Consider the following 23,980-nt stretch of genomic DNA (forward strand, 5'->3'; position numbering starts at 1 on the left):
AAGTTTATTTCCCCTTCCTCCCTTGGAGAAGATGAAAGAGGAAGACGGGACAGCAAAGGATGCTCAGCATATACAAGTACGTGACAACAATTCTCCTCCGGCACCATCCACTGTATTTCTGCCCAGCAGGCACTGGGTGATGGCAGTCCCACATGGCCCCCCTGCAAGGTTATAGTTAGCTTTCCCCAGCCCACACACACAAATGATCTGTGCTGAGCCTCACTCCTTCTTTTCTGGTTTCAGTCACTCTATGTGAGATCCTTGGAAGCCCTTGGCAAGCTAGTGGAGACTTTGCTGGAGGAAGAACCAACCGCAGACTGGTTCCAGGAAATGTTTGATGTGAGTAGTCCATTGAACCGTGGTGGAGATTGTTTCTTGTGTTACAGCAGGGAAGAGTCAGAGATTTAGGGGGTCAAGCTTCAGTTGTGGAGGAATTTTCCACAATGGAGTGAATTTTAGGGAGAAAGCACCCAATTCTTCCTGGGATAAGCGGGCATGTGCCCCACTGAAATCCACAGAAGCTATGCCATTTTATGCCAGGGCTGGATTGGGACCAAGTTCTTACAGTGTCATTGACACTACTTGAAGCGGCAAGAAAATCACCACTGCAGTAGCCAAATCCAAGAGAACCAGTTGAAACTGATCACTTCTTCTAAGAGGAATTCATGAATATTGAGTTAAGCCCTGTGTATGGAAACTCATTCAGAGGAAACTTCCTGTTCCTCAGACATGAACAGAATATTGTGAAGGGCTGAGGGGTGGGGAGTTTGATGCACGTTCAGTATAAAAATGAAGTTATAAAAGGAGCTGGGCTGGGGGGACTTCTCTGCTCTTATTCAAATTAATAAAAAGAAATGCTTCTCTCTGTCATTTTGCCAATCAATGTGGGAGAAGTTGCCCAGGAAATAGAACACAGCAGCAGACATCAAACAGCATGCAATGTGCTAGACAGCTCCCATCAGACAGTCTACAGCAGACATCACATACACGGGCCCAGATTCATCTCTCATGTAACTCCTTTGGCTTCAATCACCAGAGGTGAATCTGGTCCCTGGGACTTGTATATCTAAGGGGCTCTTCCATTAGACATGTAATTCCTTTGCTACATGGAGGTCAGATGCTTTGGAGAGGGATTTTAGTGACAATTAAACCTGTTTAAGAGGAACTTTTGGGAGGGACTTTCTGGTACTAACTCTGTCCATTCCCCTGCTCTACCAACAGCTCCTAAGGACATGGTTCAGTTCAGGGAAGGAGTGGGAGAGAGAGAGGGCCTTGCAGGCCAGCACCCAGCTGCTGACTGCCTATCGAGAGACAGTTCATAGCACAGTGAGTATAGCCTTACTCTTCCTTGAGCTGACTTCCCTGCTTACATCAGATCTGACACTCAACGCAAATGCATGAAAAACTCTTCCAGGACAGCAGTTGGGATCTCAAGGTGACTAACATCCCTCTGCTTCCGTGAGAGAGAGGTTTACACAACAATGCAGTGACCACACTGCAGGCAGACTGCAAGAAGTAGAGGAGACAACCGCCAAACTGATGGCTTATTCTATCATTAGATTCACCAAGTCAACAACAAAAGAGCTTCCACCCTAGTTAACAAGATGCCAAACGCGGTCCCCTTTTGGCATTCCAGACTTTGGCTCCCATCTAAACATCCCTGTCTTGGAAGAGAGGGGAGGGATAGCTCAGTGGTTTGAGCACTGGTCTGCTAAACCCCAGGTTGTGAGTTCAATACTTGAGGGTACCATTTAGGGAACTGGGGTAAAAATCTGTCTGGGGATTGGTCCTGCTTTGAGCCAGGGGTTGGACTAGATGACCTCCTGAGGTCCTTTCCAACCCTGATATTCTATGTCTAATATAGTGAGGGGTTACTGGAAACCTGATTCACCATATGTGGGGTTCACTGATCATAAAGTCCCAGATGCTTATCCCCAGGTCAATGTGAATCTCAGGTCTTCCCCAAATATCACGCTGTCAGCCAATCCTTAACTAAATCTAAGATTTATTGTTAAAAGAAAGAAGAGTTACAAATGGTTAAAAGATCAATATCCAGACAAGTGACTTTCCATGTTCATAGTTCAGGATCACAACAGTGATGGAATAAACTGCTGGTTTGTAAAAGTCTCTCTGGAATCATCCCAACAGATCAGAATCCAAAGGCAGCTTAGATGTAATGTCTGTTAGTTTTTCCAGGCATTTTCCAGGTTCTTCCAAATGATTATTTGGAAGATCTCTGTCCTATGGCTTACACTGTCCCTGTTCAACATTTAAACGGTCTAGAGATGATAGGATCAGGCCCAAGCCTTCTCTTTTATAGCTATTCTACCAGGCTGACAAGCCTACCTCACAGAAATTGTCACAGAAGGACCTTCCCCCAATGCAGATGGCCTGTTGTACTTTGCTTTGAAGATAATCTTCTATTTCCTGTGCATACACAGTAAACTAGTTACATTCATTCACATAAGGTAATTAGCCGTTCTTCCATTATAACACAGATAGTTAAGCTGAAGATAATGTAGAAATGATTGGTTTCCTGAAGTGTCTTACATCTTTGATTTTAAGGCTAACTGAACACCTTGCACACATAATTAAGGCAATTAAGCCATGAAAGGGAATTAGCATCTACAAGCTAATTTATTTACATTGTGAAACTTCTAACCCGGTATAGATAACCACAGACAAATACACTTAGCATCTATTGTTCATTTTTGAATGAGTTGATGATTGCTAGTCTAATGCGTCTCTTTGAAATTCACATGCACGTGAACTGTCTTGATACAGTAGAAGTGTCTCTTGTTAAGTTATTATGGGTCATACACAGGTTGACTGGTCTGCCAGTGTCACAAATGCATTCTTGGTTCTTATGCTCCCAGGATGCTAAAGCTGAATTTCTATGTAATCCGCTAAGAACATAAAACATAAGAGTGGCTATCCTGGATCCCCCAGAAGAATGGTTCATCTACCCAGTATCCTGTCTTCTGACAGTGGTGGGTGCCAGATGCATCAGAGGGAATGAACAGAACAAGGCAATTGTCAAGTGAACCATCCCCTGTTGGACAGTCCCAGCCCCAGCGTCTGGCAGTCAGAGGTTTAGATACATCCAGATCATAGGGTTGCATCCCTGACCGTGTTAGCTAATAGCCAGAGATGGACCTATCCTCCATGAACTCATCTCATTCTTTTTTGAACCCAGTTATACTTTTGGCCTTCACAACATCTCCCTGGCGATGAGTTCCACAGGTTGACTGCATTGTGTGAAGAAATGCTTCCTTTTTTTGTTTTAAACCTGCTGCCTATTAATTTCATTGGGTGACCCCTTGTTCCTGTGATATGTGAAGGGCTAAATAACACTTCCTTATTGACTTTCTCTACACCAGTCATGAGTCTATAGATCTCTATCATAGTCCCTCTTAGTCGTCTCTTTTCCTAGCTGAAAAGTCCCTGTCTTTTTAATCTCTCCTTATATGAGAAGTTGTCCCATACGCCCAATAATTTTTGTTACTCTTCTCTGTATTTCTTCCAGTTCTAACATATCTTTTTTGAGGTGAGATGAGCAAAACTGCACGCAGTATTCAAGGTGTGGGGGTACTGTAGATTTCTATAGCGGCATAATGATATTTACTGCCTTATTATCAATCCGCTTCCTAATGGTTCCTAACATGTTGTTAGCGTTTTTGACTGCATGTGGAGCAGATGCTTTCAGAGAACTGTACACAATGACTCTGAGGTCTCTTCTTTGAGTGATAACAGCTAATTTAGACCCCATCCGTTTGTATGTACAATTGGGATTATATTTTCCAATGTGCGTTACCCAGTTCAGTACAGGAATCAGAGGCACAATGTTACCAGATGTGCCCATTACTTTGGGGAGGCTCATTAATTAGGGTTACTCTTCTGTGGGGGAAGAGAGGGGTGGGGCGGTTCTGTAATTCTATTACTGTGTTGCTTATGTCACTTGTGTGTTCTACTCCTTCCTTCTACAAGTCCCCTCCCAATGGAGCTCTCCTGCAGGACTAGGTTCCCCAGGGCTAATAAGTAGAACTAGACGAACATGCGTACACACACTAGCAGAGCAAGTCAATCAGCACTCCCCAGCTGAGCCCCTCATATGTCCCTGCATTCAGTGGGCTGGGCTGAGCAGCACTTTCAAGCTGGTACCCTCATGTGTCCCTGGTCTCAACAGGCTGGGTTCAGCAGCACTTTCCACTGCTCCCCCCACCCACTTCTGTGCCCCAAGTTTAACACATTCCTATCACACTTTCACATTACAATTGTACTGGTAGTAACCCACTTGATGAACAAACCCCACTGTATTTTGGGGCACTACAGGGATCTTTAGCTTAGGTACAAGAAGCGTCGCTGCAGAGTAAATGGGGGAAGCTAAAAACACAAAAGAGTAAAATTCAGAGAGAGAGAAAAGCAACCAGCTGACCCATAACAGTTATTGATTGAATCATAGTGATAACCACACCAGGAGGGCTAAACAAACATAACAGCTACATTTTAAAGGTTAATACCTGAGGTAGGAAAGAAAACAGAGAAAGAGAGAGATGGATCCCACCCACTCCATGAGGCTTGAACTGGTCGGGGTTCCCAGGTGATGGTGGTCGCTCAGGGTCCTGAGTGCTGGAGACAGGCAGAGCCCCCAGCATGATCAGTCAGGAGATGGAATCCCAGTGGAACTGATGCAGAGTTTGGGCCTATACATCAGAACCCTTACCTGGGCATAGGTAGGGGTTTTGTAGAGAAAATACAATGGTTCAAGGGAGAACACTAGATTTGTTTATGGGTAAACTGATGGCTCAAGGGTTTTCTTTAGGCTAGTCAATAGGAGCTGATCATTCTTGGCTATGGGTGTTGTTTTCTTCCGGGGAGCTCACAAGGCAACTAGGCTGCTTCAGTATTTTGGGATATGAGTCAAAGATTTATTACTAGAATTGGTCTGATAATTGCTGAGCTGAGTGTGTGCAGGCGTAGGTTCATTAGCATCTGGAGCAGGGATTCCCATGATTCAATGCGTCCCTGCTTTTCTGGTCCCAGAGTTCAGTGCGGTTCTCTGTTCTTCATTCTTTATGCTAATCCCTATTCCATCTTTCATGCAGTTGAGGCTAGAGAGTTGTCTCTGTTCTTCATTCTGTATGCAAATGGAGATGTCTTAATCTTGTCACCCTTGTCAGGAGGCATCTAGGTGTGTCTCCCCAAACCCTTCATTGTTCTCTGCAAGCCTTTTCTCTGATCGGTTTTGGTTCAAACAGAGATGGGAATTGGGGGTGTCCTTCAGGAGTCACACAAGCTAGATACTGTGCCCTGGTTCCCCAAAAACACAGAGCTGACTGGTATCAACAATAAAGATGGCAAGTGAAGTCTAGTACAGCTGGAGAACGTTCATTCTTCATTCTTTTTTAATTAGACTCAGGAAACTTTTCATCAGTTTGGATCTCTGATTGGAGCAATAGCACCATACAGCTGTGATTCACTGGCCACATCTCGTCAGTGGGTGGTTGACTGTATCAGCTGCCTTCTCTGTATACAAGGTGAGGAGACCATTAGCAGGTATAAGTAATTCTTCAGCTTCTTTCACTGTTGTAATGTCCATTTTTCTGCCTGTCTAGTTCTTTCTGTCCTGTCTGTTGGCACTTAGATAACAGAGTGGTGGGCATCTTGTAAATAGCTCATTAGAAGAGACGATTATGATGTGTAAAGAGTGTGGCACACTTCTGGGAACTGTACAAATAATAAATGGTCTGCACCAGGTAGATAACTGCTCAGTTCCTTAGGGCTTCTCTACACAGGGACACTAAGGAGAGTTAATCCAAATGAACTAAAGGTGTAAATTTTAAAGTGTCATTGTTAGGGATTTTAAGGGGTCCCACTTGCCCCAGACTGTGTCCCGCTTGCCCCATGTTGAATTAGCTGAGCATAATTAACATTAGGCCATTATAGGTCAGCTTGATATTAAGACATAGGATAGCTGGTATGGCATAATCGAAAGGCCAACAGGAGAAAGGGGAACCAACGCCTACTGATAATTGTGAAACATGGCCTAGTATAACAGCATATTAGCAATGGAAAATTAATAAAGAGTCTTGTACAATGTAGCCGCACGTAGGTGGGCGCACATGTAGTTGGGAGGGGGCTTGCTGTGCAACTCTATTGGAAGTAGTTGTATTGAGCAATTTGGTAAACAACAAGGCGTTATTAACAATTAAGATCCAGACCCCCACCCATAGGGTCAGAAGCAAACTGCATCCTAACCCCTGCCTTTCAGGCCCAGGTCTGTTAGCAAAACCCAATTGCTATATAGAACAAAGGTTAACTTCTGCAATTCTTGTCTGTCTATATCAGGGGCATGGGGGTGATGAAGAAACCAGAGAAAGGGAACTGAGGGAAGCTCAGCTAGAATGCTGAGCCTTATCCAATGCAACCGCAAAGGAGGGTCTTACAGGCAGGCAGACTACCAACAAAACTGCCCAGAAACAATAAAAGGAAACACCATGTATGAAAAAACTGAAGTAGCTTGCAAATGTCACAACTGATACTCCCAAATAAGGGTATTTTAAGTAAATGCTAATTTGCGGTTTTAAACTTTATAAGCTCGGTAAAATTTGTAACAGGCAGAGGAGTTTTAACCTCTCCTGCATGCATGCTTGTACTATAATAAAAGTGCCTCAGTGTGTCTGACCCAAAATAAAGGCGTGGTCAATTTTTCCACGACAATTTGGGGGCTCGTCCGGGATCCACAGATGACATCCCTGGATCAGAGGACCGCGGGCAGTTCCTTTCCAACCCCAGGGCCCATCTGAGAGGTAAGAGACCTTTGAAATCTCTGCTGATAGGGGCTTGGAGGAGAACTGGTCCGTAGGCTCTGGTTGGGGTAAGTCATAAGCTGGATCCAACCTTGGGACATGGTCAGACGCACCTGAGGCCCTTGCTAAGGCCTTATTAGACTCGAGTTGGGGTGTGGGAGGGATAGGGAATTACGGGAAACGTGTCAGGTCAGGTCAGGTCAGGTCAGGTCAGGTCAGGTCAGGTCAGGTTAGGCTGAGCTACTGTAGGCTGAGCTACAGTCTCAGTCTCAAGGCAAGGTGTGCCGGCAGCCCCTCGGACCACGCTCTTTGGGTCCGGAGAAAACTGATCGCCTATTAGAGCTGGGCGTTCGGCGTCCCGGAGCCACTAGGTTGGGAGGGACCAGGGGTAGTTTCCGCCCTGGCGAGCTGTGCCAGGAAACGTGCCTGTGTGTGTGAGGCCGTGCGGCCTGTGTGTGTGTATAAGGCCGAGCAGCCGGAGTGTTGTTGGTTGTGGAAAGCAAGCTCCACAACCCGCTTGAAGAGAGATTGAAAAGCTTCCCTGACTGGCAGGCTTTGGTAAGTGGCTAACCAGTCAGGGTGCTTGTGTTGTTCCCTATCCTGTGTCCCTTACCCCTCCATATCCCCATGGCCCTGTGACCGCCCTTTGAGCACTGCCTTGTAAAAGGCCACAGAGTCCCTCTTTGTTCCCCCCGGAGCCATAAGCTCCTTCCCTTCCTCGGAGAGGAGGAAGCCCCAGGAAACCGTACCGTCAGCTCAAAAGCTACTGCAGCACCGTTGGCTTGAAGGCTGGTGCCCAGGGCTGGAGAGAGACGTACGGGGACCACGGGTTGTTCTGTTAGCCCGCCCCCCCTTGTCCGCCTTCCTGCAGGTTTGCTAGAGGGAAAATGCCTGGGAACCTGCTCCCTTGTGTTCCTGCCATGAAAAAAGGGCAGGCCGAGTTGGGCCATTAGTGTAGAACTGTGGTAACCCCGAGTTAGCATCCTGGTGTGATTGGCTTGAGTGAAGTGTGCTGTGGTGAGCATGGGGCCAAAGGATCGAAAGTCCTGCCGGTCCCACCCAAGGCACGCCTGATGCTTATATGTACGTACATTATAGGTCGTCGAAGTGTAAATATTTATAAAAATGTAATTGGTATACCAGAAATTATCAAAAACTGCAATTTCACCTGAAGGGAATTTTTGACCTTGACGGGATTGTACACCTCAGGGGTGCACTCCTTGTCAACGCCATGCCTGTATTGTGAAGGTTGTTTTGTGTCGGTTATAGGTTTGGGGTTAGAACCCCGAGGTAGAAGTCGCTATGAACCCTGGGGAAGTGAGTAACCCCGGAGTGGTCCTAGAGAATAAGGTTGGCCAAGGCTCCCGTCAGCAATAGGCAGACAGTGGATGGGCCGTAAAACTAGCTGTCAGTAATTGAAGCTAACAGCCCGTAGATGTGCCAGTGAATGCTGAAATAATTGAGCGTTACACCCTGACTGCTGGTGAGAGAGGCAAAGGGGTGTGATGTGTTTTGTTGTATGTTTTGTCCACTGTGCTAGCATGTCTGTTAAGTGTTTTATAGTTAGCCCTTTGGGGATGCCTGTCAGCTAGGTTGTAATTGTCTGCCCGGTATCCGTAATGGGGGCAAAAGGGGAATCTAGGTAGATTCCCATGCCAGAGAAGGGCACTCCTGCCACGTATATATACTCATATTATGGTCCTAGAAAGTAGGCAGGGAGCTGTTGCCCGGCCTCCACTGGCCCCGAGGGGAAGAAATATCAAAAGATTTGCTTTGTGAATTAAATTGTGCAATCTGTTGTACCCCAAATGGTGTGTATCTGGATGTGTCTGATCCCGCTCACAATGAGGTCCTGGCAGGTTTTCAGAAGGACACTCTATGGAGCAGACTGACCCCAGCCCTTCCTCGTTGCAACAGGAACAGCTGGTTAAAGTCTCTCCCTCCCTGTGGGCATTGTGAGCCGATCATGCCAACCGGGTTGGGCACATTGGGGCTGCCCAACTGGCTGAAATTTGTCTAAACCCAGCAGGACCACTTCCCAAAGTGTAGTAAACCCTCTCTCAAACTAGACCGAGAGAGGAATTTTACTGTGCTGTTCATGCTGTTGTTTTCAGTGCTGAGGGGTTGTCACCGGCTCAGAGAAGGATTGTATTAAGTCTAGACATATAAAAATGTTATTAATAAATAATATGCATCAAAATGTGATGTGTGTATGTAAATAGATAGATGGGGGGTTAAGTCAAAAGCCCGCCCTCCTTGCTAAATTGGTAGTGAAACAATGCCTGTGCCCATGAAAAGAAAAAATGTAGCAAGAAAAAAGGATCGGGCCCATACAAGCAGGCAACCGCAGTTTGAGGAAGTTAAAAGAAGGAAAGTTAAAAATTAACTCTGTAGTTATTGGAGGAAATTAAGCAATAAGACTGTCTGTGAATAATCCAGGCAAGAGGTTATATAAGTAAAAATCATTTGACTGTAAAAGATAGTCAATTTTGTTAAAAACACGTATGGTGGGTACAATCTTTGTTTTATAATAAATTGGTGTTGTTTTGGGGTTGTAAAAACAAACAAAAAGAAACTAGTATTAATTTTGGTATTTAATATTTGATTCTTAAGGTAATGTAATGTGTTAAAAAAATTTGGTAAGAGATTTTAAATCTGTTTTGGTAACAAATAGCAAATAAAAGCTGTAGTAAGTACCCCCACACTAAGCCTTAAGGTGGCTCTATGCAATCAACGGTTATGTTGTCAAAGGAAAGCCAAAATGGCTTGTGTTTTCCATTTAAAAATCAACATGTATTTAAGAACAGAAGTTAAAAGATAGAAACCATTAAAACCTGACCTGTCTATAAAACAAATACAGGAAAATATGGGGAGTAATTTGAGTAATTCCTCAGTTTTGCCTGCAATCAGTAAGGGTATTTATAAAGGAAAATTATTTAGATTAATTTTATGTTTGAATGTTGTAATTGTAAGTATGTGTTAGTTTTAGTAAAGTATTCTCTTGTGAAAAGACAAATGCCAAAACTGCTGTAAAACTGTGAGTAGCAACAGTGATTATGAACTTAATGTACTGAAAAAAAATTATAACAAGTTGTGCAACTTCATAGATCTAGTATGGTTAAATGCCTTTTGAAGGCCACTCCCAATTGAAAGGCCAGATTAAGCTTTTATAAAATTTATACCAGGGCACCCAATGCAACTATCAACAGTGCCCTGCTGGCTTTGGCTCAGATGGACATTCATTTAATAAATAACACAATGCTTAATTATTGCAAGAGACTAATGAAATGTGTTAGGTCTTTTTATATATAATAGCTCTGCTGCTTGCTGGAACCAGAAGGCTGAATCTACATGGAAGTCCACCAGTGAGAAACTACTCTGGCCTCATTCTGAAAGACCCTTATCAAATCCTATTAATTACCAACACCGCTGTGAAGTGCCGAGAACTGACTACCTGCCCATGTTTCTCACTGTAATGGCTCTCCGACTGATGAGCGGTCTATCTTTCCTTCTGGCGTTGTTGCTCCTTCTAGACAACAGGAGTAAAGGACAGGGTAAAGATGTGGCAACTTTTCCTTTGTCTGCTGACAAACCCACTGAGCCTTTGAATCTTACTAAGAACACAACCTTTCCACCTGAGGACATAATAAAGCCTCCAAGCAAGCAAGGTGATAGTGCTAGCAACCTCTCCCTTGCTGCCTCACTGTCGGACAGCTAAGTGAATTAAGACTACGAAATCTTGAAGAATAGCTTGCGGAAGCTAGCCAAAACTACCTGAAAAATGAAACTTGTAGTGTTCCTCAAACTCTCCTCCTTAATGAACTTAGGGTGGGATGGGGCTGATGGAGCAGCTGGATGGTCGCTCGGTAGCGCCCAAGACTTTGTTGCCTTGCTTTGCTCATGTGACCCATGGTTTGGCCCACGTGAGCAAAGGAGGGATGATTACACTGGTGTCACGACACTAGTAGTACACAATAGTGGTAAGCCAGTCCGGACTAACCGGCAGCTCACCCCACTCTGTGGGGCCTGTCTGTGAATATCTGGATTGACTTTATCAACATGCCAAACGGTTGCTCATATGAATATGTGTCTGTATAGTCTCTGGATAAATTGGAGCCTTGCCTTGTGCAGAGGCTGCCTCCATCACAGTAGCAAAGAAATTGTTTAGGGATTTTTATTCATGATCCGGTCTCCCTGTTTCTATAAACAGTAACCGAGGTATCCACTTTATGGGTCAGGACATGCAGCAAGTCTGCAAGACTCTCCACATTGAGCAGCATTTTCATTGTGCTCACCACCCTCAGTATGTAGGGACAGTGGAACGGGAAAAGGGGAACTTGCAAACAAACTAGCCAAACTGTGTAAGGAAACAATCTTTGACATAGATGCATTCTATGACAAGGTAGATAAAATGCTAGTTTCTGGAATCTGCCACGATACTCATGGAAAAGTCTGTTTTCCTGCCTAGAGGCCATCCCTGTAGCAGATAACATCACCTGTACCTTATTACAGTATTCTCCCTCTCGTACTACAAACCCAGAGGCATCGCAGGAAGTTGTCCACGTATATAACCAATAGCTGTGGTATAGCCCCTATAGAAAAGAGACCCAGAGGGATTCAAATAAATTATACTTAATGCCACGTTAGGAACTATCAGGTTTACTTTACCGTTAACTCCCTTTCAAATTGCCGCTATTTGTCCAAGTATTTGTGAAACCCAACAGCCTGAAGGTAAATTGGACCAACTGGAAAAGTATACCCAGTCTTATTACTGGGGCGCAGTTAACTCAGGTGTAGGCAGGAATGGGTGGATTGCACGTTATTTCAGCCCTTAGTTCTATGACCCAAAAGGTATTAAGAGGTGGTATTAAATATCACTGATGCTGGAAAGGAATTGCAGTGGGATCTGGCATGTTTGGGATTTCCTGAGTGACCAGCTAATGGCCATTCAGAGTGATCTTGAGCACCAGGCTTGGCCCACGGCCCTTACAGACATCTCAGGAGTACCATCTGACCTGTGGTCATGGAAGCATAATTGGAAATTCTCTGGGCAAAAGTGTGTGCATTCACAGTACTCCTTCCAAGCATATGGACCAGTTAAAGAAAGTGTGAGCTTCCACATACCGAATCCTGCCAGGCCCGTGGGAAGGATGCATATGAGATTGGGTAATTCACCAAGACATTTGGGAAATTAAGCCACCTGATATGCCTAGCCAATTCATAGTTAGTGCTCCTGAAATATCAATATTTGGATTGGGATAGGTAACCAATGGATGCTCTCCCCATTAGAACCCCCACAGCTTCAGTGTGTATGTAAACTGAAGCCAGGAGAAGTTCTCACAGTTTTGTTAGAAGAATATAGAACAAGAAACTATCCTGACAGGACACCTGCTTCTTTAAGCTAATGATAGTTGTGTGCTTGTAGAGACCACTATTTACAAAACATACATTTGATCTCTCCACTGCCGCAGATAATCATATATTGGATTGGCCTAAAAGAAAAATTTTGTAACCAGCCCTTTAGGCTTAGATACCCTTTAATTGGACTACCCTAGTACCTGACTGGTTCCAGAATTTGTTTGCAGTTTTACCAGTAGTACAAAAATTTCTGAGCTTCACATATTCCAGATTATATATCAAATTGAAAATACCGGTAATGCTTTTTATATAGCCTATAGGGTTTCCATAGAAATATTATTGCTTTTATGTTATTGTTGCCTTTGTAATGGATGCATTTATCATTACTTGCCCAGTCCTAAACCTGCTAGATTTAATGCATAAGAGCGAATGAAGCTAATAATTGTTAATGAACTTTATGGCAACAGTTGGAAAGAAAGGAAGTCAGGAGCAGTGATGAATGTGTATACGGATAAGCAGGAAAAGAGGGAAAATACGGTGGGCTTAAGACTTTGACTAGGCTCTTGGACCTAGACTTTGGATAAGTTTGTCTTCAGACTGTGTTAAACTTTGGTCCTTAGAACCCCCTCAACTCCAGTCCGTCTGAAAGCTTAACCCTGGAGAAATTGTTATTGACCATGATCATATTTGTTGGGAAGATAACGGCCACATAACAATCCTTGCTTCCCAACCTCTTTGAATATTCACATTGAGGAAGTTGATGCCATTGATTTGGCATCAAAAGGAGGGAATTGTTAGGGATTTTAAGGGGTCCCACTTGCCCCAGACTGTGTCCCGCTTGCCCCATGTTGAATTAGCTGAGCATAATTAACATTAGGCCATTATAGGTCAGCTTGATATTAAGACATAGGATAGCTGGTATGGCATAATCGAAAGGCCAACAGGAGAAAGGGAACCAACGCCTACTGATAATTGTGAAACATGGCCTAGTATAACAGCATATTAGCAATGGAAAATTAATAAAGAGTCTTGTACAATGTAGCCGCACGTAGGTGGGCGCACATGTAGTTGGGAGGGGGCTTGCTGTGCAACTCTATTGGAAGTAGTTGTATTGAGCAATTTGGTAAACAACAAGGCGTTATTAACAATTAAGATCCAGACCCCCACCCATAGGGTCAGAAGCAAACTGCATCCTAACCCCTGCCTTTCAGGCCCAGGTCTGTTAGCAAAACCCAATTGCTATATAGAACAAAGGTTAACTTCTGCAATTCTTGTCTGTCTATATCAGGGGCATGGGGGGGGGGGGGGTGATGAAGAAACCAGAGAAAGGGGAACTGAGGGAAGCTCAGCTAGAATGCTGAGCCTTATCCAATGCAACCGCAAAGGAGGGGTCTTACAGGCAGGCAGACTACCAACGAAAACTGCCCAGAAACAATAAAAGGAAACACCATGTATGAAAAAAACTGAAGTAGCTTGCAAATGTCACAACTGATACTCCCAAATAAGGGTATTTTAAGTAAATGCTAATTTGCGGTTTTAAACTTTATAAGCTCGGTAAAATTTGTAACAGGCAGAGGGGAGTTTTAACCCTCTCCCTGCATGCATGCTTGTACTATAATAAAAGTGCCTCAGTGTGTCTGACCCAAAATAAAGGCGTGGTCAATTTTTCCACGACAGTCATTAAACACGTGTGGATGCTCTGATTCTGAATGAAAATGGCCCTTCTTAATTTAAGTGAATTACATGAATTAAACTAACCTGAAAAAAGGCCCCTTTAATTCTAAATAAGTGTGTCCCCAGAGGTGTTTAATGAAGTTTAACTAATGCAGTTTGAAAATGAATTTGATTAGCTTTCTTGACTTCTCCATGTAAACAAGCCCTTGGTACTAAACATTTTCATTCTCTTTACCCTGCCACTGGCTGTATTGGAGGGGTTTCCTGGAATAATTCTTTAAACAAAAAGTTCTTGCAGCAGCCCTCTGTCATGAGCATTCAAAGCTATTGGAGTAAGTGTAGGCCATTTTCCCCTTTGTGAAAGAGTGGGACAGGGGTAGGCAATCTATGGCACGGGTGCCGAAGGCGGCACTCAAGCTGATTTTCAGTGGCACTCACACTGCCCAGGTTCTGGCCACCAGTCCGGGGGGCTCCGCATTTTAATTTAATTTTAAATGAAGCTTCTGAAACATTTTAAAAGCCTTATTTACTTTACATACAACCACAATTTAGTTATATATTATAGACTTATAGAAAGAGACCTTCTCAAAACGTTAAAATGTCTTACTGGCACGCGAAACCTTAAATTTGAGTGAATAAATGAAGACTCGGCACAGCACTTCTGAAAGGTTGCCGACCCCTGGAGTAGGATGTTCTTTTCACCTAATGGGATAGATCTTGGTTATTATTTAAGGCCATTTCCAATTAGGGTGACCAGACAGCAAATGTGAAACTCATGCAGGACGGGGGTAGGGGATAATATGAGTCTATATAAGAAAAAGACCCCAAAATTGGGACTGTCCCTATAAAATTGGGACATCTGGTGACCCTATTTCTAATTATTATTAATCAGTCCTAAAAACAGTGTTGGTGATTCACAAACAGAATAAGGGACTCCAGTCTTTGAGTGTACAACATAGAAATCCCAGCATTGTTTAGAAGTGACGGATGAGCATGGGTTTCCTGCCGAAGGTTTTGTCCAGCCCCATCTTGAGAGTTTGGTGGAGGGATTCACCTCTACATTGGAACCTCACATCTACCTGCATGAGTTGTACTTGAATGTGAGATTAGATGTAAATAGTGAGAGCAGAGACACTACTGAAACCAGACACCCCCAGAAAGCTGCTCCAAGCTGAATACGATGCTTGTTCAATCCTGTATCAGTCACAATAACATACCACTACTGTTAACTTTCAGACATTTAGGGTGTAATCCCGACTCCATTATAGTCAACAGGAGTTTTGCCATTGACTTTGATGGGGCCAAGATTTTACACTATGCTGATAACAGCCTAGCACATGGATCCTCCTGTATGAATATCCATGCAGTAGAGGTTCAGTTTCATTAGTCGTTACAGTACTTTTTTTCCTTTTCTCCACTCCAGGCCAGCCCATGAACCTGGGGTCAGCGGAGGAGGAGCTGAGATGTCTCCGTGACGAACTAACAGCAGCTCCGGACCCCGAGGCTCTGTTTCAGGCATCTTCCAAAATGGCCAGGGTAACTGACTCAAAAAACTTGTGCGGATGTTCTAGTGACCAGGCACCCTTCATTTTACATTTACACTTTCATGATGCCTTTCTGTACTTGGAGCGAGCTGTGGGTGCAGGGCATTCGTTGCTAGTAACCAGCAAGATGCTTTTCATAGATGTGTGCTATGAATGCCATGTAAAATCCAGATTCCACAGAATGTTGCACGCCCATGAAAATGCACACGCAGATGCACACACATGTACCTATCCAGCTATCCATGAGAAAAAACTGTATTAGTGGAACATCAAGCTGAGAACCCATCCAGTCTACATTCTGTCACCTTGTGGGTTTGCCTATATTTGTGAGCATGCCTCTCTTGACTTCATTGTATATGTTGTAAAAAGATGCAGTGTATCTAAGAGAATACAAACTGGAAACTTACCTCCTGCATATCCGGTACAATGTTGTGCTAACTGTGCAACAGAAGCTTTGCCTCGAACCTGATCTCATTAATGTAGAATACAAAAATGTAGTATATAGACTATGGAGAGAATTTTAATCCCAAATGGCTAGCTGGACATGAGGCTAATTAACAAATTGTTAATTAATCAGAGGGGTAGCTGTGTTAGTCTGGATCTGTAAAAGCAGCAAAGAGTCCTATGGCACCTTATAGACTAACAGACGTATTGGAGCATGAGCTTTCGTGGGTGAATACCCACTTCGTTAGATGCAATTTGCTGATGCATAGATCTTTTTCCATAGAGAAATTAGGCCTCCATTTTTACAAGTGCTGGAGCCAAACATCATTGCAGTCTCTCCTGTTTTTGATTTATTCCCAGGTTGTTAGTGAGTACTTTCCCCCAGAACAGGCCACAGCCTTTATTGAGGCCACAGTGGAAAGTATGCTGTCTGCCAGCCCCACCTGTGCCACGGCAGCTGGACTGTGGATGAAGGTTATACTGAAGGAGTGTGGAGATGCCATGCTCGATAAGGTAAAACGGGAAACTGGAGAGGTTTTCTGCCTAAACTCGAGGCTTTTAGATCTTTGCCCTCATGTGTAATGAACAAAAATCTTGCTGTTTCTCCCCCTCGGACGTAGAGTCGATTCCATCTCTGTTCTCACCCTAAACTAGGCAACGGCAGAATCAATAGCAATAGACAGAGAGAATCCAAGGGAAAAGGAAGATGGTTGGTTATTTATTTGTCTGGCTTGTTGCCACAGTATTCAGCCAAGAAAGGCTTGAAAAAACAGACTCTGGGGAAAAGACAAGAAGACAAAATGACTGGCACTTGGAGGCATCCAGTTCTTAGGAGGCCTATGGCTAAGGGCTACCTGGATAAAAATAGTCCTGTAGTCATTCCCAGTGAGTCTGGAGCCTGAGCTCTTGCCAGGTTTCAGAGTCTGGGCTGCAGCCCGAGCAGGAACAGCTACACTTTTAGCCACATAGTGCAAGCCCCTCAGGCCCAGGTTGACCTGAGCTCTGAAACTCACTGCTGTGGGATTTTTTTAGTGTGTAGACGTACCCTTTAAGAATAGAAGGAGGGAGGGAGAAAACTATAGTGTCTTTGGGATCCACTATTTATATGCCTTATTCTGGAGCCAAGTGCGTTAGGGCTAGATGAAAGGAGCACTCCACAAATCTTCTATCAAGGCTGGTGAAAGGCCTCAGGACAGGGAACCCTCGCAGCAGAACTGCCACGTTTGCACAGTGTTTCGAAGATGTGAAGGGCTAGGAATGAATGAGAGGTCGTCACCTGTTCATAGTCCCAGGCATTTGCACACTGTGTTTAAAGCACTTGCATATTTTGTGCTTGTGGTTGTTTATGAACTGTGCATCCTTCGAGGCAAATGGTTGCATTTGGCTGCTTAAATCACACCTGCAAAATCTGGGCAAGCAAAGCCTTCTTTTGTGCATGCCAGCTGGTTTTATTTAATGCATAGCTGGGCACCACCACATTAAATTACCTGGTATGTACAGGGAAACCCCGCTCAGGGGCGGCTCCAGGCCCCAGCACGCAAAGCGCGTGCTTGGGGCGGCACGCCGCGGGGGTGCTCTGCCGGTCGCCTGCGGGAGGTCCACCGGAGCCACGGGTGCCACCGTGCTTGGGGTGGCGAAATGGCTAGAGCCGCCCCTGACCCTGCTATAATGCGCCCCGTAATAATGCGAATTCGGCTATAACACGATTGTAAAGTGGCTCCGGCCGCCCCAGGCCAAAAAAAAAAAAGCAGCTGGAGCGCTGCGGAAGCGCAAAAGAGAGAGAAAAAAGAGAGAGAGAGAGAGAGAGAGAGGCTTTGTGAAGGGAGAGGGGCTGGAGTGCCCCCAAAGGGGAAAAAAAAGCAAAAAATGGAATGTGCCTTCCCCACTGCCTCTTCCCACCTGCCCCCGCTTACCCTTTTGGTGAGAAGAGCCACTCTCTCCCCAGCTGCTCCTCTCTTCCTCTGCCCGTTGCACATCTCCCCTGCTCTCCCCAAGTGTTTCCCTCTCTCACCGCATGGCTGAGAGCTCCCGCTGCTGGAGCTCCACCCTTTCAGTTACTGCGGTGGGCAGTTCGCAAATGCAAGTAGTTTTCTGCCCAAGAGAAATCGACCGGCTTGAAACTGACCAGCTTGAAATGGTAAACCCTGCTATACCGCGACCCCACATTTAGCGCGATCCAATTTTTTGGACCCTGATCATCGTGTTATAGAGGGGTTTCGCTGTGTGTGTGTGTGTCAGTGTTAATTTTTACAGCCAAGTGTGGGCAATTGTTGTGGGTTAAAGTTACACAGACATATTTGAACGTTTGTTTCTTGAGGAATTTCTAAAAAATCAGCAAATGTGTAAATAAAGGTTTTGATTCTGTAGAATGAATGGAGAGAAAGAAAAAGGGACATTTCTTTCTGGTTTTGTTCCTTCCAGGTGCCAGCTATTGTGGATATAATATATAGCCACATGGCTACTATCCAGGAGGGCAGCTTGAGGCAATTCCTGCTTGAGGCAGTGTCTATTTTAGCTCACCATCACCTAGAGGCAGTGATCTCCAGCCTACTCAGCAACCATCTGCCAATGGACAGGTATATACCGCTACCGATTGCATTCATCTTGGTAAAACATGGATCCCACAGCTTTGCTGGGAGATGTAGGGCTTTATTTAAGCAGCAGACATTTTGGAATAATTCCTGATGGTTAATAGCCTGGGTCTTTCTCCAGGAAGGTCCAAGAGCATGGTAAGGTGGGGTGTGGAGAGAAATTAAGTGTCATTCTGTTTCCATTAATTCATAACTGCTTTGACATCCTAAAGACCTAACTTTACTGGTATAACTGGAGTGTATTGTTAGAAACATCTACTTCTCTAGCAGGGCTGGCTCCAGGGCTTTTGCTGCCCCAAGCAGCAAAAAAAGGGCGGGGAATAAAAAAACCCTGCGATCGCGATGTGCAGCTCTACTCCTTTGCTCTGAGAAGGAGTGAGGGACCAGCCGCCGAATTGCCACCGAAGACCCAGATGTGCTGCCCCTCACCATTGCCTGCCCCAAGCAGCTGCTTGCTGGGCTGGTGCCTGGAACCGGCCTGGCTCTCTAGACACCTGAATTGACCTCACTTTGGAAATTAGCTATTGCTGTTGATTTCCTGGTAGCATGACAGCTTCAAGTCCAATCCCTGGCTGATGATAAAGAATAGGGCCAATATTGTCATCAGACCGCCGCTTGGTATCGGTCAGGGTGTGGCTGCTAGAATAGAGTTGCTGTCCTTGGGATTTAAAACTGGACTGGAAGCAGATCCATCATTTCATTTAAAGGTCCCCAAGTGGGTTATCAGTTATCAGTGCTGGAATCTAAGACCATAAGAACGGCCATACTGGGTCAGACCAAAGGTCCATCTAGCCCAGTGTCCTGTCTTCCGACAGTGGCCAGTGCCACATGTCCTAGAGGGAATGAACAGAACAGGTAACTGTCAAATGATCCATCCCCTGTTGCCCAGTCCCAGCTTCTGGCAAACAGAGGGTAGGGACACCCTTTGTGAAGGGGAACTAGGATGGCCATGAATATTCGTTCTCATAATTGTATGTCCAGTTAGTAGAAATGTGGCTTTTCTTTCATCCACTTGCCTTCCAAACCCTGGATCTTTGGGAGCCACATGCTTAGGATTCCATATTTACTGGGAAGTGGTAAAACAGGAACTGAGATTGGCGCTCTGTGTCCTGTCCTTCGGAAGTCTAGTATTAATGGTTAGGCTGCAGTAAGACTAGGTCACTTAACCTAGTTCTGTAACTGGAAACTCAATATTTAAACAGGAGGAGCGTTAAAGGAGGACAGTGCTCCTAACTTTCTCCTCATAGGCAAGGAGAAAAGTTGGTCTTTACTTAAATAGGACACATTCAGTCTGAGCCACAAAAGTGTCCAGGGGTCACATGTAACTTCTGTTAAATTGCAGTTACACCAGTGAGCTGTGGAGATCTCTGGGGGGAGACCCCTTGCTTGCCACTCAGGTCCTACAGGTCCTAATAGAAAAAATAAAGACGTCAACAAGCCAAGAAGAAAGCATCACCTCAGAGACTGAAACTGACAGGCATTTGGCAGCTGCTGAACCTCTCTCAGTAAGTTAGATGACAGACACGCCTTTCAGGCTTTCCTCTGCCCTGTGACAATCCTGCTGCTGGAAAGCTAGAAGTGTGGTAGAATATTGCTGTGTGGACACTTCTCCTCTGATGTACTGTTTCCCTGAGTCCAGCTCTGCTATCTGTGGAACAAATACGCAGTTTTAGAGTATGTGGCTGATTTACTTAATAACATCTGGCAATTAGAGAGTCTTTGAACCAGGTTGCTCACAGTGCTTTGCAAATATTCCTTAGGACTCACAACATGCCTTGGTAGGTCATACACATTTTTACAGATGTGGGAAACTGAGCCACGAGTTAAGGGAGTTGCTTGCAGTCATTCAAGTTACCGGCAGAAGTGAAAATTCAGTACAGCTGATATGAGAAGGGGAGAAGAGGATGTGATGGTGTTGGGAGGAGATCTCATTTTTTACCATGCTCTCCTTTCAGGCAACATGTGCCATCTTTGAGGTGGTGTCAGCACAGCAGTCGAGCAAAGCTGTGCAGGAGCTGCTCCCAGAGTTGTTTCCTGTTCTCCTGCAGCAGATCAGCCGAACCTCAGGACAAAAGATGCCTTTGCCAAGGATAAGCAGCTGGAGCCTATTCCAAAAAGACCAACAACATACTGAGGGCAACCCTTGCCGGTAATTAGAAGGAAGGGAGAGAAACAAAGAATTCCAATAGAGTTGTGTGACACTCCCCAGGAATTTCCAGGGTTATGAGGCACCTTACCATTGCCTGCCCTTAGAGTGAGGAAGTCTTGTCTGTGTCTGCTGTGGGTCAGTTCCCTAAAATGACCAGGCTCTGGCAAAACAAGCACTGCCATCCAGGCCTCCTCAGACCCCAGTCTCTTTGTACAGGTTAGTGATAGGCACACACCAACCCCCGAGTCTTCTGACCGTTCCGTATAGTGTCCAGACCTTTATCCACTGAGCACCCACAGAATTACCGGGCCTGCTGTTCCCTATGGAACAGTACACACCAGTTTACTTCTTATACTTTAGACTCTATACTTTATACTTTATTACTTATACTCTATAGTGCAAAACACACAGCACTTAGATATATTTATAGGGCAAACAAGAACAGAGATGGTCAAAGAACAGAATTTCCAGTGACAGTGAGAAAGAATGCAAGCAAAAAATGGTTACATGTCAAATGAAATCATAACATGGTCCTAGAGACTAAACTTACCCAACAGGTTAACCTCCTGTCTAAAGATGTTTCTCGCCCAACGTTCTCAACCAAGCCTGATAGTGACCCCGCTGTCCGTCTCGCTGTCCATCTACTTCCTAAGTGAAAGATGCCAGGGTGTCTTCTTTGTCCCCCAAATATACTAGAGCAAACCTTTGAGGTGTACCCCAAAATTGGGTCCCCACTCCCTGTCTCCTTCCTGTTACTTTTCTTTCTTTGAAGTTCTCACAGTCCTGAACTGAATGTGAACCCTACATGCTTAATTTACATGTAAACAAACAGATGGAGAAACATTTCTTGCCTTAAAGAAAACCATTTTTTCACCTTTCCTGGTGACTAGTCCCTAGACACAGATCATAAGAATGTAATTTTCAATGCATAGACATGGCTCTTTACACAGCATCTGTAGATGTGTTTCACAATGATATTGGTGACATGAGCTTTTATTTGAGACTCATATGGCAATCTTTTAGTGATCTTTTAGCCCCTTAAACCACTGACTCACTCTGGGAATGTCCGCCTCTGCAAATTCCTCTGTAATTTTAACTGCGGGGTCCAGATTAACTGGCTGGTGCCACGTAACCTATACTCAGATATGCTCAGGGTGACTCTGAAGAAACTTCCAGAATCATGCAGTCCATGATCTCCCCCACAGTTTGAGTATGTGGCCTTACCAGTGAGTGGTCCAATCTTTCAATTTCTATGCAAATGCACAGAGGCCTAATCCCTCAATCCATCTTTCAACTCTCCATTTCTGGCAGTACTTTTCTGTGGACAGGCCCCACCTCGTCCAGCATGGCTGCCTTAATCACGTCCTAATCTCTTGCCCGCTAATCACTAAGAGCCATATATGTGCTTCCCCGGTTAAATGGGGTGTCAGTCGAAAGGCCCACATTGTTCTGTCCTTGTGAGGTCTCACCGCTGCTCCTTTAAGAGTAACCAAAACCAGATCAGGGTTGTTCGCAGGTCCCATTTTACAGAGTCTGATCTCCTGTGCCTGGTTTCCATTTCCTGTCACGGGACTTGCCAGACTTTGGAGGAGTTGTTGCCAGACCTGGGCTTGTTCCTGTATAAATTCCTGAAGGCTCTTTTGCTGTTAAACCTACCAGGCAAGCAAAGGCTGTTTTTCTGCCTGGTGGGATTGTTAGAAGGTCTGTGGGGTCTTCTACACCAGCAGTTCTCAACTGGGCTGGTTTTAGGGGGTCCGCCAAGCAGGGCTGGCAGTAGACTAGCTGGGGCTTAGGGCAGAAAGCTGAATCTCTGAGCCCAGCCACGCTGGAGCCCTGAGGCCCAGCACCTGCACTAAAGCCCCAGCCCCTGCACCCTGTGGAGTTAAAATCTAGAGCCAGGAGCCCCAAACTCTGATGCCTGGCAGGGCAGAGGCCTGGGAGTGAGCCATGGAGTATTTATAGCTTGTTGAGGTGAGAGGAGGCTCAGAAACAGAAAGGTTGAGAACCCCTGTTCTAGACTTCTCCTTGATGCTTCACCACCCATTTCAGTGTGTTCCCTCCATCACCCGGACTGCCAGACCTCTACCCCGGCTTCTCCAGCAGGCTCTCCATTTGTATAGATAACAGGGAAATCCCTGATGAGCCCCCAGCTGTGACAGAGAGGGGTGTTGCACCCCCACATCTTCTACAAACACAGACCACGTTGAGACTTTCTTGCTTGTAAACACCAACGTGAAGTCTATTTAATCCCCCTACCAATACATAGCACCTTTATCTTGTATCTCAACTTTCTAAACTCTTCTCCAAAATGGGGGGAAGGTGTTTCCACTCAGAGAGCTCACTTTGTCAGGCTCTCCCAGCTTTTTGTCTTTCTGTTTCTCTTTGGGTGACCAGACAGCAAGTGTGAAAAATCAGGACAGGGGGTGGGTGGTAATAGGCACCTGTATAAGAAAAAGCCCCAAATATCGGGATATCTGGTCACCCAAGTTTCTTTCTCTGTCTGTTCCCCTCAAAGGGCTCCTGCCCATGTCCTTTTATACAGTTTCCCTGTTAATGGAATGATTGGTTCCATGACTCACTAGCCCCAATCTGACCTCGTAATCAGCTACACCTCTGTCCAATCAGGCTTTCTGTAAGGAACTGAATTAGTACTAATAGTGACCAGAGTGCTGACTCAAGTGCATACCCTCAGCACTCTGTCACATCATATCTGGAGATACAACCCCAAAATATCCACTAGTGATCACCACATTCTATGCCCCCCGGTTTGGGGTCCTGATCGTGTATCTTTTTTATATCCTTGTACTCTGCTAGTATCCATACTCCTTGCAGAAAGTGAAAAATGACTGCAAAATTTTGTCCCTAGCAAAACTAGTTATATGAGATGTATGAGACAGAAACATACCTCCTGGCATCAAGTCCTTCCAGGGACACTGGTGTCAGGATATTGCCAGTGGATGAACTGTCGATGAACAGCAGACCTGACAAGTAACCTGGGCTTCCTGACTCTGTTCAGGCTGCACCTTCCTACTGATTGCTGCAGTTCTGTGCCTCTCTTTCCCCAGGTTTTCTGTCCAAGCGTTAGAATCTGTGCTTTCTAAAGCTGGGAATGAGAGACTGGTGAGAGTGCTCAGGACGCAGAAAACATGGATTCTGCTTGAAAACCCCCAGACTCACCATGAGGAGTGTGTCTGCTGGTGAGGTAAGAGATCTAAGAGGCATGATTTTATCCTTGGGAATCAGTAGCAAATAGAGTGGCTGAGAGGAACCTCCAGTTTATAGCCTTGTGGGGGGTGCCCTGGGTGGAAACACACAGCTCCCACCCATAGATATCAGAGCTGTCTGCTCAGAGCAGCTGAGTTTTTGAAGTGTGCAATCGACCCCATAAGCGGTTTTTTGCCTTCCAGTGGT

At 45.1% G+C, this 23,980-nt stretch overlaps 1 long non-coding RNA gene across 1 annotated transcript; it reads left to right on the top strand.

Annotated features, from left to right (window-relative positions):
• Positions 1 to 19,861: 19,861 nt before the first annotated feature.
• LOC120380274 lies at positions 19,862 to 23,753 on the top strand. Its single transcript, XR_005587684.1, has 3 exons — positions 19,862 to 19,925; positions 20,376 to 20,569; positions 23,635 to 23,753. It is a non-coding gene; the product is annotated as an uncharacterized LOC120380274 (long non-coding RNA).
• Positions 23,754 to 23,980: the final 227 nt, after the last annotated feature.

The sequence above is a fragment of the Mauremys reevesii genome, linkage group 13 (genome assembly GCF_016161935.1).
Source record: "Mauremys reevesii isolate NIE-2019 linkage group 13, ASM1616193v1, whole genome shotgun sequence".
In the NCBI taxonomy this organism is placed as follows: Eukaryota; Metazoa; Chordata; order Testudines; family Geoemydidae; genus Mauremys; species Mauremys reevesii.